This window comes from Triticum aestivum, chromosome 5B, assembly GCF_018294505.1.
Source record: "Triticum aestivum cultivar Chinese Spring chromosome 5B, IWGSC CS RefSeq v2.1, whole genome shotgun sequence".
In the NCBI taxonomy this organism is placed as follows: domain Eukaryota; kingdom Viridiplantae; phylum Streptophyta; class Magnoliopsida; order Poales; family Poaceae; genus Triticum; species Triticum aestivum.
In genome coordinates, this window is record NC_057807.1 from 23,614,501 (window position 1) to 23,620,389 (window position 5,889).

The 5,889-nt window shown below is 43.8% G+C and overlaps 1 long non-coding RNA gene across 1 annotated transcript; it reads right to left on the minus strand.

Annotated features, from left to right (window-relative positions):
* Nucleotides 1-3,225: 3,225 nt before the first annotated feature.
* Nucleotides 3,226-5,459, minus strand: LOC123115507 (uncharacterized). The gene is made up of 3 exons (XR_006456636.1): nucleotides 5,047-5,459; nucleotides 3,575-3,663; nucleotides 3,226-3,475 (listed from the first exon to the last, which is right to left on the minus strand). It is a non-coding gene; the product is annotated as an uncharacterized lncRNA (long non-coding RNA).
* Nucleotides 5,460-5,889: the final 430 nt, after the last annotated feature.

Here is a 5,889-nt window from a genome sequence, read left to right on the forward strand (position 1 = left end):
CAGTATCCATGTAGGAGTAAATATATGAAGCACCAGTTCCATTAACCAAAGTGGTCCCTCTTGTACTCTTTCTCTTTAGCATCATCTTCTTTCTTTAAACCAATGGCTGCACATGTCCTGGTGCTTTTACTCCTTGCTTTTGCTTCTTCCCTCTCCCTTTCCTCTTCTTTTTGGCTCAAGCACCAGGCTCTTCTGCAAGAGACCGCTAGCCTCTACAAGCAGCACTCCTTTTCTCTTTCTCTTCATGCATCTAACGTGGAACAACGGAGCAACACTCCAGCGTGGAGCATTGGCCATGCCCCGAGGTGCCCCCAGCGGCGGGGAAGGGTCACTTTGGGTCCATCATCGAGATCTGGAGGGGCCACCCCCAGGGACACCTCTAAGAGGAGCGACACATGCATGGTCCCGAAAGTTAGTCGATGGACATGATGCCCACGAAGCTATCTGTGATGTAAGAGGCGAGGCGGATTGTGAAGGCTCTACCGAGCCTGCCCGACACACTGTTGCAAGCACGGGTGCGCCCACCACATCACTGGCTATTCCCGACGAGCGTGAGCATCTCTTGGAAGGTGAGCCATGGGCACAAGAGCACGATCAACACCTAGGTGTAGTGGGGTGGCTTCACGGCCGCGCCCCCGGCGAGCAGCTGAGGGAGCTCGACGTGATGTCACATGACTATGACCAGTGCAGAGAAAGGTGATGTCTCCTGCTACAGGGGAGTAGCACCGACGATGCCTTGACAAAGCTTCACCATGACTGCACTTTTGGTGATTGTGGCCTTGTCGCCGCTCATCTCCGATGGCCACCAATCATTCCAGCAATCTCCATGTTTCATCATGAGCTCGACACGGTCAGGCTAAATTTCGTGTTTTGACCATTTTGCAGAAGTTTACCGAGATTTGACCCTGGTCCCAAAAAAAATCGGGATCTAACCCTTTTCCTACCGCCAAGGTGGATGACGGTAGGGTATAACTGCCTACCATCGGGTCCCCTGGCGGTAGAAATTGACTGCGCCGTTACATACATTTGAGATTAAAAAAAAATACCGCCAAAGTGTTTGGCGGTAGGCTGTACAACCCTATCGTCAAAGAGCATAATGGTAGGTCATGCATCATGCATCAAACCTGCAAGGTTTGCTCGGTGTAATTTAGCAGGTGGTAGCACTAGTACTCTAGTACTATATGCATGCATGCACTAGAGCCCGTCCTAGCTGCGGTTGCCACTCTGCACGGTGCAGCCTTAAGCTTCTTGGGGTTGGTGAAAAAAGAAAAGCAAGAGGGCTAGCGCCTGCTGCCTCACGCGCAACATGAATGCATGTATGCATTGATGTATATCTATGTACAAGATGCAGTACCACTACTACTAGCCTCCTAGTACTTCAGTGTTATTGTAGACGATTGAAGACTTGTGGCATGCCGACCGCCGGTGGCTTTGGCGGTAGGGTTGCACAACCTACTGCCAAAGCCCCTGGTGATCGGGTATTTTAAATAGCCATAACGACGCAGTTAAGTCGTACCGTCAAAGTACGTGATGGTAGATAGTTATACCCTGCCGCGAAACACTATGACGGTAGAAAAAAGGGTCAAATCCTGAAATTTTTTGAGACCAGGGTCAAATCTTGGTAAACTTCTGCAAAAGGGTCAAAACATGAAATTTAGCCACACGGTCATCATGAGGCATCGACGTGTCGTGGTTCCCTATCACAGTAGTGTGGGAGCCGCTCCTATATCTGTTGAAAAGAAATGTTAGCCATGGCCAACATGAAAAGTCTGCCAAAGAACCCGCCTGACAATTGTGGTGAAGAGACAAGAAACAACGTTTCAGGCTGTTGCCTTTTGGTCTAGGGCTGGGTTGCTATCAAACCGGGCCAAATGCCCTGGACAATTTTTATGACATACTACACTAGGACTAGATGATCTTTTCACGTGCAACTTAATACTATTGGGTGAAAATGTCATATAAGGAATAAAATTTGGATAGATACCAAATAGGATAGAAAAATATTTTTTAGGGCCAAATAGCATAGAAATACTTTTTAAGGCCAAATAGGGAATCATATTTCAAATATGGCCCAATGAGGAAGTCCCTTATAAATAATACAAATTCACATAAATAATATAAATTCACGCCTCACCCCTACATATCTAAGATGCACGCATCCAACCCAACACATATGTGGCACAATAGAAGACGACAGTACATCAAGACGTAGATATATGATTGTGTGTGGTGGTGTGTGTGTGACATATATATCTCTATCTTGTAATCAGTGTGTTTAATAATATCTCATGACGCTACCTGCTTAGCCGTGCAAGCAAGTAAAGTAGGACCAGAACATATCTGAAATAAAATAAAATAAAAATAACACACAAGAACACATAGTTGAAACAAACCTTCTAAAGCTTTTGTCTAAATTGCGGCGCCGGAAACAGGTTGGGTCAGTCTGAAAGCAGGTGCATGCATGCACGAGGGCTCTATTATATGATACAACACATACATAGGCATGTCTCGTGTCTCACCCGCCTTTGTCGTGATCTTCTCCTCCCTCATTTTTCCTTATGACATATATATTAGCTACCTCGGTTGTCTCAACACCCAGTGTTAGAAATAAAGGTAGGATTGAAAGAGCAAGAACAACTTCTAGTATATATCCATGGCGGACCGGAGCAACGTCGAAAACCTTGGGTTGGCGGCGATAGTCGCCGTGGTTTCAACCGGCATCATCCTCATCTCCTTCCACCTCATCCGCCGCCTCAAGGACGATACAAGCTCAACAATATCACCGGTGAGCTATACATGTTGATACACTCTAGCTAGTTGTATATATTAACTACAGAAACAAAGCAGCTTCATTGTGTTTTTCTTGATCTAAATATCAAGCTATATGATTAGATTATTTACCGCACCTTCCTTGTCGATCAATGCATGCAACACAATTAATGTGAATAGTGCAAGAACAACAGAGCAAGACGATCAAGAAGGAGATGCAATTCACGGATGACGTGTTGGCGGATCTCTTCCGAACGACGAGTTCGCCAGCTGGCTAGAGGGTATGACCTTGACTGGTGGCCTCATCCAGTCACCGCTACGAAGGGTCCCTCGATTCGACAATTTGGCAGACGCGCTTAATTAACTAGATGACCCCCCGCGCGTTGCTGCGGGAATATGAGCTAAAAATAAAAGTAGCAATAGCATAACTGAACATTTCTTCAAATATTTGTTCGAATAACAAAACATTTTTGAGGAAACTTATGTTTGGGGAAAACCTGAAGCACATTGATATGCCTTAAAATCATGGTTAGTAGTAAAACACTGGTATCACTTAGATATAGAAACACACACACTAAAACCTGAAGCACATCTAGCACCTTTCTTAAATGCAAACAAACGTCAGCAAGAAGTGTGGCTCTTTCTCAAACTGCCACTAAGGATCGTCTTAGCAGAACAACATTTTATTCTTGATTCCTATTTTCCCCTACATTTTCAGGCAAAAGGGAAGAACAAATATGTAGTAAAGATAAATACTTTGGTGATCCTACATAAATACATTTGACAGTAGTAAATGCAAACATACCAAATGAATGACGAATCGATGTTTCTTGATCCTTTGTGTAGAATTCTTACCAGAATCGTGAATTCAGGTTCTACCAAACAAAAGGGAATCTACATAGAAGCACACAGGACGTAAGAATATATATCATATACTTGTAATAGCATGAAAACTAAACGGAAGATGTAACAAAACTGTACATGCAAACATAGTGTGGCAGGGAAAAGGAGCCAATATATATTATGTACTGAGAAAAAATAGCAACACTGTGGATCACATTAGCAAACAACAGTAGGGGCAATCAATTGATAATTGCCTGTGAATTTGATGGCAACAGATTGAAACAGAGGAAAGCTCGACACACGTGCTCGGTCAGTAACACAACACAGAGGCATGACTTTTGAGGCCAAATCAAGATACATCTAAGTGCCTTGATGAACATGGTAATAAAACAATTTAGCATTTCTAATCTCTCAACTAATTAATGTCAACCGTTGCTGGAGCAAAAACAGTGACAATCCATCTTACAGACCCTAGAAAAAGATGCGGGAGAGAATAAGAACTGTGGCTCACTAATGTTCGCCTTCCTCCGCTTCTTGCCCCACTTGCTCCATGAAAAAGCGTTTGAGGGATTGTGTAGCAGGTAGTACCAAAAGGCATCAGAACCCGCAAAGAAAATAAAAATAAATAGCATGAACTAACAGAGCCTGGTTCGAAAATAGCAAACAAAACATTTGAAGTGCAACAGAACGGCATGAATGACCAGAACCTGATCCAAAAAATACTCCAACAAAAATATTAAAGGACAAAAATAGAGCTACCAATAATAGTACTCGGCAACATCTGAAACTGAAATCAACTCTCCTCCCAAAAAGTAAATTTACGTAATAATAGGTACCAAAATTTGAAAGTAAATCACATCAATGTAGTAGGGATAATTGGGTGCAGAGGGGGTGTAACAAATAACTGAGGGAAGCAGATCGACATAGGAAAAAGGGGGCAGATCGGCATAGGAAAAATGGGCACTTCTGGCTGCCTACGATGGGAATTCAGATATCGATCTGCACTGGAGCTCGCTGTTGCTCGGTACCATGGAGGTGCTACAACTGTCAAATCCATCGCTGACTAATTGATCTCCGTTGACCGTGAATCAGCAAAATCTAACCAATCCCACCCATGGGCCATGGCTCCCTGCTAACCTAACCAAATCAAATCATACTACCTTGACAACTATTAAATCGAACTACACGAATATGACTCAAACCAAATTAGCTGGTTGGTTAAGCAAAAATGGAAAATCTGAAGGTAGAAGGATGAGTAGTAGAAGCGTGGGGAGTACTACTATTTACAGTGTGGTACTCGTATCAAGTTTGAACATCTCATAAACTATTATATATTGTGAGGTTTGCATCAACTAAGACATGAACTTTCAAACAAAGGTAACTTACGACGTTGTACAGACAGAAAAATTTATTTCTCAGGATTAAGAACTGAACCTGTAGGGAGAAGGGAGACGATGGCTAGGGATGCAGCGATGACATTCCGAGAACTCAAATTCGTCGCATCAATGGCGATGATTGTCGGAGGGCGTAACCTGACGAACTTCGGAGCAGAGACGTGGGCAGGAGATGACAGGAACAGAGTCGGTCCACTGCTTTAAGCGGAGATCAACTGCGTCAATTACCCGCAAATGAGAAGGTAGTAGTAAAGCCAGACGTTTCTGTTCTTGACATGAATCCATCCGTTTCTACTGCACAAAGATTATAGTGGCATCAATTGATTCAGTGGAGAAGGTGTAGAGGGAGAGGAGGGTCGTGGATAACACAGGTGGCTGTGGTGGGGAGCAGAGGAGTCGCCGCGATGGGGAGGAAAGGGAGAGACTGTGATAGGGAGCAGGGGAGGAGCCGCGATGGGGAAGAAAGGGAGCAGTGCGGCGGGGCGGGCCTGGCTGCAGTTGAAGAAGGAAGGATTGGGGGAGCAGCGCGTTCAGAATTTGCAGGAAAGAAAACGACACCTGAAGCGGTGCGGCCGGGAGAAAAAGGATGATTATATGTATAAAAGAAAAAAAATAGAAAAAATAATCACATGGTGTAGTGACGTGGACGCCTACATGTCAAGATAATTGGTGGTAATGGGATGATGATGTGGATATGCTGCATGTCAAGAGAAATAGGCTAGTGGGGATGGACTATTTAAGTATTATAGATTAGCTAGTATTGCAGCTAGTCGGACAACAAGAAATTAAGCAACATTTTGCATGCACATCCAGTCAAGTTAATTGTTATTACCATCTTATTTGTAATAATTAAGGTGTTTAATTCGGGAAGCATCAAGAATAG